Raw genomic sequence first — 12950 nt, 5'->3', positions numbered from 1 at the left:
ATTCACAATAAACAAAAAGCAGAAGCTGAGGCTTTGGCCATTTTTTTCCCGAAATGTAGAAAGAAACATGCTTTAAGGGAATGTCCCTTGGACACACACGTTGTAGAAACACGTGTAATTTGCTCAGAAACTCATGAGACTAAGGATTGTCCTTCAATACCTGGCCTCAAAGCAGTCTTTCAAGAGGATCCAAGTACACTTGAATCTCTCTGTTTTATTGCAAGGAGACCTTGGCAAGGGCAACAGAATCAAGGGTTTAACAACTCTATGAATTCTCAATCCCAACCAAATTGGAATCCTTGGCAACAACCTTGGCCTCAACCTCAAAATGCTTTTCAAGCATGGATGCAAAGCATGCAAAATCCTTATGGGAGATTTTCTCAATTCTATCAATATCCTCCATCATTTCAGAATTAGCAGGCTCCACAACTTCCAAATCAAGGTCAACAACTATCATTACCATACCCTCAACAACAACAACCTCCTCCACAAAATCAAAATTCTCAACTATCGCTTCAATCCCAGCAGAAATCAAATCAACTTCCCTCTCAGCCATTACCAAATCCAAATAATAGGAACCCTCAAAATGCTTACATGATGGAAGGTCAACCATTCCCTACCTATATGGTTGTTCCTCTCAATGAAGTACAACTCAGATCAGGTAGAATCTTAGATCAACCTTCTACAAGTGTTCAACAACCAAGCATTTCTGAGGAAGAATCTCTCAAAGTCAATAAGGGTTCTGAAGTATCACTTCAAAACCAAAATATCCAAAAAGAAAAAGAAAAAGAATCAACCTCTACAACTCCCATAGTTGAGCAACCTACACCTTTAGCTACACCTCCTTTTCCTGAAAGATTACAAATTGACAAAGGAGTGGAAAAGCAAATATGGGTGCCTGACTATAGTTTTCTAGATGAATTGAAGAATGTCTGTATCAAGATCCCCTTGTTACAAGCCATTAAGGAAATTCCCATTCTAGCGAAGACAATAAAGGAGTTGAGTTTGAAGAAAACAGGAAAGAGAACCAGAGATACCAAGAGGATACATCTAGTTGGAAAAATTGCAGACATTATGATGGGTAAGATTACCATGCAAAAATATGTGGACCCCGGTAGCCCTATTGTCAAAACTCATATTAATGGGTTGAAATCCCAAATACTTTGATTGACTTAGGAGTCGCTATCAACATCATGAGTAGAGAGACCATGGATCAGTTAAAGCTTCCTAACCTTCTCTTTACACCTACTTTACTGCAACTTGCAGATAGATCAATCATTAAACCTGATGGTGTATTGGAAGATATTCCAGTCTCCCTAGATTCTTGGGAATATCCAGTTGATTTTATGATTTTAACTCCCAAGAACAATCTAGGAGGACATCCTCTTATTCTAGGAAGACCTTGGCTGGCCACAGCTGATGCTTTCATAAGTTGTAGGTCTGGGGACATGTATATATCAGATGGTAATTCCACCAAGAAATTCAAATTGTATCCTCCAGCAAAGGCAATAATAGAAATAGGAGAAGATGAGTGGGTTGATGATGAGGATACTATTCAACCTGTCCTAACCATCTCTGAGATCAGTGAGGATAGTCAAATTCTAAATACATTAGAAAATTTTGAAATACCTTTAGAATATGACTCTACACAGTTTCAGTTAGATGCAGACATTGAATATCTCTCCTCTAGACAGATGTCTCTCTTCTCAATGGAAGAGTTTGGTAGTTCTACAGTTGAAATCCTTCCAGGAAAACCATTGAACATTAACAAAAACTTGGAAAGACCACAACAAGAAGAATTAACTAAACTGTTGCAAAAACATTCCACTGCATTTGCATGGGAATACACTGACATGAAAGGAATCGATCCTAAGACTTGTATTCATCACATCTATATTGAAGAAAACAGCAGACCTATTAGGCAACCACAAAGAAGGATGAATCCAAACCTTAGGGAAATCGTGAAAGAAGAACTCCAGAAATTGCTCAAGGTAAACTTCATTTACCCCATTTCAGATAGCCAATGGGTTTCTCCCTTGGTTATAGTGCCCAAAAAGAATGGTAAATGGAGAGTTTGCATTGATTATCGAGAATTGAACAAGGCAACCTTAAAGGATCATTTCCCTCTACCTTTTATTGATCAGGTACTAGACACTTTAGCAGGTAAAAAGTATTTCTCATTCCTGGATGGTTTTAGTGGGTATAATCAAATTCAGGTTGCACCTAAAGATCAAGACAAAATTACATTTACTTGTCCTTGGGGAACTTTTGCCTACCGAGTACTCCCTTTTTGATTGTGCAATGCACCCGCTACATTTCAAAGGGCTGTACTAGGAATCTTTTCAGATCTGATTCATGATTGTGTAGAGGTATACATGGACGATTTCACAGTTTATGGTAATACATTTGAAGAAGCTTTGGAAAATTTGGAAAAAGTACTGATAAGATGTAAGGAAACAAATCTTTCTTTAAGTCATGAAAAGTGTTTTATGATGTTTACTGAAGGGATTGTTTTAGGACATCATATTTCAGGAGATGGGATTAAGGTTGATAGATCCAAAGTTGAAGTCATCTCTAAGTTACCTGTTCCAAATTGCCAGAAAGATGTTAGAAGTTTTCTTGGGTTTACTGGATATTACAGAAGATTTATTGAAAACTTCACTAAGATAGCATCTCCTCTTTTCAAATTGCTTACCAAAGACTGTGAGTTCAAATAGGATCCTGAGTGTCAATCTGCCTTTGAAGCTTTAAAGACTAGAATATCTGAAGCACCCATCTTAAGGGGGCCAAATTGGAAACCCCCTTTCCACATTTCTACTGATGCTTCAGATACAGCTCTAGGAGCTGTTTTGGGACAAAAGGATTTGATCCCTTATGCCATTTATTATACAAGTAAGAATTTGACTCCCACTGAGTTAAATTATACTGTTACAGAAAAAGAGTTCTTAGTTGTGGTACATGCGATCAATAAGTTTAGACACTACATAACCGGCTATGAAACCTTTGTCCATACTGATCATTCTGCCATAAGATATTTAATGAACAAACCTGTTACCAATGGTAGAGTTACAAGATGGCTTTTACTCTTACAAGAATTCAACATTACTGTGTTAGATAGACCTGGAAAACAAAACACAGTAGCTGATTTCTTGTCTAGAATCCAAAACACTAATGAGGATTCTCCAGTAGAAGATAAGTTTCCAGATGAATACTTGTTTGCAGTAACTACCAAGACTCCTTGGTATGCAGATATGGCTAATTATCTAGTTACAGGGAAGCTTCCTCTACACTTATTTCCTAATGAAAAAAGGAAAATCATTCAGGAGAGTTCACATTATTCTTGGATTTCTAATGAATTGTTCAAAACAGGGCCAGATTGTATAATCAGAAGGTGTGTTCGGGAAGATGAAATGCCTGACATCCTTAAGGCATGTCATGATGAACCATGCGGCGAGCACTTTGCTGACAAGAGGACAGCCTATAAAATCCTTTCTCTAGGATATTATTGGCCTTCTCTCTTTAAAGATGCAAAGCAGTATGTTAGAAGGTGTGACAGCTGCCAAAGAGTTGGGAAACCAACTCCTTCAAATGAAATGCCACTACAGCCTCAGGTATGCATCGAACCCTTTGAGAAATGGGCTCTAGATTTCGTTGGACCAATTAATCCACCATCAAAGCAAAAGAAGTATATACTGGTTTGTACTGATTATGTTACTAAGTGGGTAGAAGCCAAGGCATTGCCTTCTGCCACTGAAAATTCAGTTGTTCAATTTCTTTTTGAGGATATTTTCACTCGTTTTGGTGTCCCAAGGGAAATTGTAACAGATCAGGGCAGCCAATTTACATCTAAATTGATGGAGAAGCTGATGGAGGAATATAAGATCAAGCACAGAACATCTACTCCCTACCATCCGCAATCCAATGGCCAAGTGGAATCTACCAATAAAGTTCTTGAAGGCATTATCACCAAGACTGTTCATCTTCATAGAAGAGATTGGGCGGAAAGGCTTCCTGAAGCCTTATGGGCCTATCGAACCACATGGAGGAACACAACAGGACATTCTCCCTATGAACTTGTTTATGGGAAGGAAGTCTTGCTCCCCATTGAGTTCCAAATCAAGACCTTCAAGATGGCAGTCCAATTGGGAATGAGCCTCTCAGAAGCCCAAAAACACATAATGGACCAGCTAAATGAGCTAGATGAAATAATACAAGATGCAGTTCTAAGGACTGATCTAGTTCAGCACCAAAGATCTAAATGGCATGATCGTCATATCAAAGAAAGAAAGTTTCAGAAAGGAGATTGGGCTCTATTGTTTGATTCAAAGTTTAAGGACTTCAAAGGAAAATTTCAAACTCATTGGCTTGGGCCATATGAGGTTGATGAAGTCTTTAGTAATGGAGCAGTTCGAGTGAAAACTATTGATGAATTTCATACTCCTCTTATTGTGAATGGCCATCGCCTGAAAGTCTACCAGAGGCCACTCTCAAAAGAGGAATTTGTCAAGTTGTTTAAAGAAGATTCTGCAATCAGGTTGGTGGAGAAGGATTCTTCTCCTCCATCAGCCTAATCTTTGGTTTTTGAAAAAAAAAAAGAAGAAAAAAAAAAGAAAAAAGAAAAGAAAAAAAAAAGAAAAAAAAAGAAAAAAAAAGAAAGAAAAAGAAGAATAAGTGTATGAGCCTGAAAACCAATCTCTGATTGGCAGTCTTATGCAGAAAACCTGAGGTGAAAATCAGGGTCACCTGACACCTCATGTTTTCCAAAAAAAAAAAATCTCTCTCTCTTCCATCTCATTTCGCCTTTTCATCCACTTCATTCACCATCTTATTCATTCAACCACTCTCACTCCACCTCATTTCTTTTCATTCATCCATCCATTACATTTCATTCCATCAATAAAAACATTGTCAGATTTATTTTTACACAGCTAAAGTTGCTTTGTGCAGTCAGAAGGGTATTTCTGCAGTTTCTGCAACTGAGGAGCAATTCCGCAACCAATATCCCAATTCCGCAGCCAATACACTTTCTGTACCTGCATAAAAAACACAGTCTGTTTAAAGAAGGAATCTGCAGTCCAAAGGTCATCAGCAAAAATTGAAAGGTCATGTAGCAGCAACAAATAATGAAAGGGTAATGTCAGATCAGCAAAAGGAATCAAAACGCGGACACCTAAGGTATGATCTAATCTCTAAACCTATGGTTATAACATTTTGCATAGTTTACAGGTTGTGTTTTTTGCCATTCAATGTAATGATTGCCAATTCTCTCCATTACTCGACCGAAATCCCCGTATCTCTCAATCTTAACAGCCACCATTTATCACAATTTAAAAGCCCACACACGGCTGCGTTTCCATTCAAATTTTTGTACCTAAGTGACATAGACAATTGTACTACGACTCTCTGCGTTATGATTCCACAGCCAAATGTACACTCATGACCGAAGTCGAAGGACTTAACCGTTTCTTCCCATCATTCATAACCCTCCTACGCATGTATTATCTCATTCACGCAGTTGTTTCACTTCCACATTTTTCTTGCTTTCCACTGCTCTGCCTTATTCACCACTCTGTCATCGTAACCATACTCTGTTTCGTTTCTCTCCTCTGCTAAACTTTGACCTCTGTTGTGAATGCATTACGGCTGTTGTGTTGAAGCCGTAAGTCTATTGTGTGGAAACCACTGTTGAAGCCGTAAAACTGTTGAGTTAAAGCCACTGTTGAAACCGTATAACCCTTTCTCAAAGAATATTAAAACAGAGCCAGAGAATCGATGGGTAAACTTCTGAGGGCAGAGCCAGAGGGCTCCAAATTTCTGGAAGGATATCCCCAAGTCAAAGACCCTTTGCAAAAGGCAAATTAGCTCCAGTGCATTCAAAAATTCAAGGGTTATCATAGAGAGGTCACAAAGACTTTTGCACGTTCTTTCAAGGAGAAAGACAACCAAGTGGAGATAGGAGATCTGAAATTCACAGTCACCGAGAGCAGTTTGGCACAGGCCACTTCACTACCACAAACTGGGGAGAGATGGTTTTAAAACCGATCAGTACAAGACCAGCAATGGAAGCAAATTCTGAAGAATCCAGGTATGGACACTAGCATCTTTACAAAAGGAATCCCTGTTAATCTTGTCAAAGAAGAATGGACAACTCTGCTTCTACTAGTACAAAAATTCTTTACATGTGAGGGAAGGTTTGGAGTTCTATATGTTTATCATGCCAAAATTATGATGCATTTCTTAGGAGAGCATGACATTAACCTTCCATACTTTTTACTCTCAAGCCTTAGAAAAATGTGCTCAATAGTCCAAAGAAATCCAAGAAACATTGAGCCACATTTATACCATCATGGGCTTGTCAAAATACTAGTTGAAGATCAATTAAAAGCCAAAAGGGATACCTGGGAAAGATTCCTTGTGAGAAACCACTTTGAAGAGGCAGGAGAAGCCTCAGTGCCTAGAAAGAGTAGAAGACAAAGAGAAGAGGTTACCCCTGAAATTGCTGTCCAAGAAGAAACTGTCCTTGTTGAAGAAGAAAATGTTGCCCATCATTCTGAACATGAAATTGACCCTGAACCTGCTGAAGACATTGATCAAATAGCTCAAGGAATCATTGCAGAAACCCTGCAAGAAATTGTACAAGAAGCTGCTCAAAAGAAAAAGGAGAATAGGAAGAAACAAAAGAAAGATAAAGGAAAAGCCATAGCCCAAGAAACCTACCTTACTCCTGAGAATTCTAGTGAAGAGGACACTCAGCCATTGGCACATAGGTTGGCCCAACTTCATGAGGTTGCCCTTTCCAAGAAGATGCAAAAACAAAAACAGAAGCAACAAAAAGAAAAACAGAGCATCACCACCGTGAGAAGGAGCAGCAGGATACAAAGAAAAATGGGGGCCACAGAGAACAAAGAGTCATTCTTTATTGACTTGAGCACACCTCAAAAGGTTGCTACAAGACTTGACTTTGAGAAAAGCTCTCCACATGTTGAGCAGGTTGAGACTAGCCCTCCACGTGAGGAAAGTCCTTTTGAGCATGAGCCTGAATTTGAACATGAACCTGAATTTGAGCATGAGCCTAGTCCAAAGAGGTCACCAGAGATTGACCCAGACCAGCAAAGAGTATACAACTACTTGGAAACATTAGAACAAGCTGTTGCTGGTCCAAGCACTGTTCTACCTCTTAAACAACAAGTTCAATCACTGAAGCAAGAAGTATTTGAGCTAGAGGTACTAAATCGCCACATCAAACAAGAAAATGAAAGACTGAAGGAACAGAGCAATGTGGACAAGATGGTCCAAGATAACACCATGCTTCATATGGGCCTTTGGCAAAAGGAAAAAAAAAATCTCAAGAAGAAATGCAGAAAGTTAAACAGAGCTTTGATCAATTTAAAATTCAGATGTTTGATGAAAAGACCAAGAGTCAATGTGGCCACACAGAGGAAGAAGAGAAGACTAGATGTCTTAGCAAAGGCATCTCAGTAGGTAGACTAAACAATGTTTTCGTTGCATGAGGACATGCAACACCCTCGTAGTGGGGGTATGTAGAACCTCTAACTTGCACTTGATTATCCATCATTACCTACAGCTTTTCTTCACTTATCCCTCTCTTTTGCTCTATTTTCCACCCAGATCATTACATTTGATGTCTCTAAGCATAATTAGTTAACTTTGCTTATGTTTTACTGTTGGTTTAGATTTTTGACATATAAACAAAGTTTCCGCAGCTGTTCAACAGTTCCACAGCTGTTCAGCAATTCCGCAGCTGTTCAGAGATTCCGCAGCCTTTTTGTTGTTTGATATGCTCCACGTGTCCTCTCAAGGAACGTGCCACATGGGCATGTTGGGTTGGATGTACACATGGATTGTATGCTATTGGTTGAGCCAAACCAGTCACGAATGCCCTTGGTCAACGCAAGTATTCCCTCGGTCAAACGGTCAAGTTTTGAACGGTGGCACAGGAGCCGTGAGCAGTTGGGACACAGAACTGTAGCTGGCACCTCTTCCATGCCACGAGGACAGCTAAAGACAGGATCCAAGCATAGATTTGTCTCCCATGATGACCGTTTCCCTTAAAAGTGCACAGATTTACCTACGTGTTTGCTGCATAAGCTAGTTAGCTATGACTGCGTGTTGCTGCGTAGTTAATAGGGTAGGCTGTAGTTGCTTAGTTCACGCAGAGAGTAGTTGCCTCTGTGCTTATAAATAAGCGTGTGCCAACGCTTGTAGATTAGCTTTTGGATTATTGTAATTGCTGCGCTGATTTTGTATAAAAACTCTGTTTTAGAAGGCTGTTCCTACAACACTTTTCACTGTATTTTTGACATGCTGTTTTTATAAAAGAAGACTGTTCTGTTCACCTTTTCGTAGCTGATCTTCTAAGTTGGTTGCGTGGATGGAGGGCCCCCATCTATGACAGCCCGTGTACATAGTGTTTGGTTTCATTTTCATGCTTTCAGCAATCTTTATTTCTTTTATCATGTATAATAGTTTGATTTCATGTCATTTTATTTCCAGCATTCATTTTAAACTGATCAGTATTCTTTTTGCAGGTTTTTAACCCGGGATTGTTTTGTCTTTGTGTATTTGCTTAATATCTGATGGTATTTTCAGTTGACAGATTCAAAGTTGCTGCCTTTACTTTATTTTCATAGCTGATTTCTAGTTTAGTTTCTCAAAGTTGTCTGCTAACATATTGATGGTCTCTTTATCATAAATTGTTCATCTTTTAGAGATCAGAATACTAATAAATTACAACTGGCTTTGAGTACTTTTTAGACTAATCTTTAACTACTTTCTAATCGTGCTTTACATAGTACCATATGTTGGAAGCAGAGAGTTAGGAAGAGCTGAACATTATAACTAGTCTTTAAAGTAGATTTTTCTCATTTTTGATCACTTTTTAAACTCATCTCTAACTACTTCCTAATCGTGTTTTACATAGTACCATATGTTGGAAGCAGAGAGTTAGGAAGAGATAAACATTATCATTGGTTTTTAAAGTGGTTTTCTTACCTTTTATTTGCAGCAGCATGAATGGTGTCTAGTGCCATTAGAAAGTAGTTCTTTGCTTTCAGTTTATTTCAAGTTATTTATTTCTTTCAAGCTTTTTCTTTGCAGTTTAGAAGATAGTTAGAAATCACCTATAACACACACTCACTCATCTAGAAATCACCTTACACACACACTCACTCATCTGTTTATAAAAACTCCATTCCATCTTAGGAAGATAAATTGACCACAAAAAACACCCCCAAACGACAAAAAGATCTAAGAGGTTGCTTAAGTACATATAGTACACCTTCACTTCATCAGCTTACGAGCCCCGGGTTGACAATTAATGACATCAATTTAGAAACACTAAATTGACTAAACAAGCATATATAGGGAAGGATTGCTCTTATTTGTCTTGTTTGTCACTAGAAAGTCTTAGGCTTCTAGGAAGGTCGGTTGTGTCCGCACTAATGACTCTTTCCGCGTGACAAAATGGCGACTCTGCTGGGGAATCCATGAATGTACTTGAGTTCTTTTTGATTTGGTATTTTGGTCTGAGAAAAATAGCTTGTTTTCTGATTTTTGGCTGTCTAGCTGTGTATTTGGGTGGGTTAGCTTAGAGTCATTTTAGATTTTTAGTTTTCTTAGTTTTGCCAGTAGTACGCAGTCTCTGAGTTAGACACAGTGCGTACTTGTACGCATTGCGTCTTTGTGCACAGAGCGTACCCGCGCCTGTGTCAACAGATCACCTGCGTACCCCTGTCAAATTTGAGAAAATTTCATTTTTTTATCTTTTTGCTCTTTAGATTTTGTTTTTACTTTGTTTTTACTGCCCAGATCCATTAGTTTACTGTCAGAGATCTTCACCTGAACTTGTCCCATTAGTATCGAGGGTTTTGGTGGAATTCATAGGGATTTTTCCTTAGGGTTTGCTTCTTAACTGGTCCTGTAGTGACTTTGACGTTAGAGGTTGTCAAACTTTGGATCTCCTTGGTTTTGGTCAGTCCTCTTAGGAGTCGGGCCTGTCATAGAAGCCACCCTTGTGAGAGACCTACCTTTGTGTCTTCTCTTTGCGAAACTCGAAAAGTTTGTTTGTTAAAGCCTTGAATTCCATTCTTGAAAAAGAAAAACAAAAAGATTTTGATTTTGTTTTTTGATCAGTTTATGATTCTGCATGGACTGATCCTTAGTTACATTTTGACTGAGTAAAACATCCGGGAATCATCCTTGTAGGCTTTTGTCCTCATTAGTTTTACTTTTAGGTAAATTTCCCTTTAATTTACTTTTGAGTGATTTTGGTTTGATTGCCTTAGATTTGTTACATTTGATTTTCGATAAATAGTTTTACATGCTTTATTAATATAGGAAAAATATAAAAGATTCTTTGAAAACAAGTTTGCTTTGGTAGCATTTGTAGTCTTTTGAAGAAAAGGGATTTTCGTGAATAATTAGTGGTCATGAGTTGCATGTTTTGAAAAGATAAAGAGAATTGTTTCTTTGATTGTCTTTGTTAAGAAAGTTGTTTTCTATAAAATTTGCATTCTCTCAACTCTCTTAGCTAGGAGATTCATTGAAAAAGGAAAGTAGTGTAAATCATCTTAGGTGCATCTTTGTAGTGGTTGAGAGTCAAGTCTACACACCACCAGTTTCATCTCAGCTACTTTTTGTCTTAAAGAAACACCATAAAATTAACGCTTAAAGTAAAATCAACTTAGTAATTTTTATTTACTAGGGCTCTGAAACACCAATATAGATCAGGCTAGTGTCTTGGAGTAGGTGAGTAATTAACTCTCCAAGACAGCAAAACCAAACAAGTAGCTGATCTTGTGGTAGGATAAATCCAACTGTTTCATTTATACTCTGGGAAAGCTCCTCTTAAAGGAGAAGCACGAGCTCGTGTCCAAACCAGTGAGGGGATCAATCCTCCCTCGTTGGGAACGATGCCAGACACGCACGTATTACAAACGGTAAACCTCGGATTAACCATTGTCGAGGATCCAGGGGTCACTTGTCGGTAAACCTTGGATTATTGTCAAGGAGCCGGCAAGGGGATTGAGCTTGATACTCTGCCCTTGCGTGCTGTCGGAGTGTAGACTGTTCCCCCAGGTGTATTTGTTGCTGTTGGTAACCTTAGTGACCATTATCTTTAGGATTCTACCCGAGGTGACGGTGGAGGGAAGATCCCACTGTACCTGGAGCAGACGTCGGCTAGACTCACTTGGATTTTCCGGGGGGTTCACTTCACTCGAGACGGTTAAAGTGGAGGAACTTGTGCCGGTCTATTCATTAAGCAGGTTGCCGGGGTAACTGTTCCACCCACCATTTCTGTACTGAATTCGACGATGTTGGGCTTCATCACCAACTAGTGTTTTCGGTCCGGAAGGCTACTGTTTGTGCATGGTTTGACGCCCTAGATTCTTTAGGCGTGTGATTCAAATTTGTTTGCTTCTTTAGAGACTTTAAGTGGTTTGTTTTGAGATTTTACTTTGTTTGCGTGTGCAGTAGTTAAAAGTTTTTAATTGTGGCGGAATTATCGAGACAGTCCCGTAGACTTCGGGGCCAATCTCCTGAGATTGTTTCCGTGGCCGAATTGTTGAGGAGATCCCGTAGACTTCGGGGTGATCCTCCTCGAGACGACCCGAGTAATCTAGAAGGTTTGAAAGTCCTCGTAACTCCTCCTAGTGGCAGTAGAGTAGGTTCACCTGAAGAAGGAGAGTCTTCGTTGGTAGTCCATCCAGATTACCAAAGTCTAGAGACAGGTTACAATCCTGAAGCTGTTGCAGTTTCTGAGCTTGCTGGTAGTTTTTCATCTACTAGTGATATAGGCGAAGAACCTGAAATATCTGAACCTGTTACTCCAACTTCTAGTGTTCCTGATTCACCTAGGATTGAAAGAGTCATAACCGAGAATCTTCCTTCTGGTTTGTTAGCTATTGAAGAACTTACTCCAGAAGAAGAAGTAGGCCCTGTTCTTGAAAATCAACCTACTCTTGACCTAAGAGAGCGTGAATCTATCTTTTACAGTCCACCTAGAAGTACTACTTGGTACCTTTCGTTAACTAATTATTTAGACAACTCAGGGATAGGTTTTTCTCCACCTCGTACTCCTTATCCACCCGGAGGTATTTATACTCCTGTAAATATGTCTAGTCAGTCATCCGTGTCTACTCAACCCCCTGAATCTTTCTTGTATGGTGGTCCTTCTGTTCCTACTGGGTATCAATCACTTTCTGGTACCTTTTCAGGAGCATCTCCTCAACCCATTGGACATGGGTCATTAGCTGGAAGCAATGGTAATAGACCGTTGGGTGTAGGAGACATTTATATGATGTCAGGTTCAATTCCCGGTTCTCAACCTCAAGGTGGTCAATTACCGCCTGGTGGGTAGCCTCAATTATCGCCTGGGGGGAAACCTCAAGGTACTCAAGTTGCGACTGGGGGGCAACCTCAAGGACAGTATGTACCTATCGTGCAATACGTTCCTCAAGGTCAACCCCAACCTCAATATGTACCTCAAGGTCAACCTCAGTATCAATTTATGCATCAAGGTCAACCCCAGTATCAGTACTTACCTCAAGGGTATCTACCCCAAGGTCAGTACTCGAGTCAAGGTTATCAACCACCTCAAGGTCAATCTTACATTCAAGGTATGGGAAATGTACCTTTCAATTATCAATCCTACCCTCAACCTGGTTACGGATCTCAGTATCCTCAACCTGTTACGGGTCAATACCCCGGAATGATAATGTGGGATCCATCACAAGGTCAACAGGTGTTGCAGCCAAGTATACATTCGTTACCTCAAACTGGACAACCTGTAGTTTTTGGTCCACCCCAGCAACCACAACCTGTCCAGTCAAATGTTCAAACTTCTGTAACTTCGGTAGTTACTCAGCCGCCAATCGCACCTAGTACTCCATCTCAAACGGCTGCTGCAACTACCGCAACATCTACCACAC

This window comes from Pinus tabuliformis, chromosome 3_1, assembly GCF_031772625.1.
Source record: "Pinus tabuliformis cultivar Carrire ecotype Pingquan chromosome 3_1, CPIR1, whole genome shotgun sequence".
In the NCBI taxonomy this organism is placed as follows: domain Eukaryota; kingdom Viridiplantae; phylum Streptophyta; class Pinopsida; order Pinales; family Pinaceae; genus Pinus; species Pinus tabuliformis.
Note: the sequence above shows the minus strand (reverse complement) of the source record.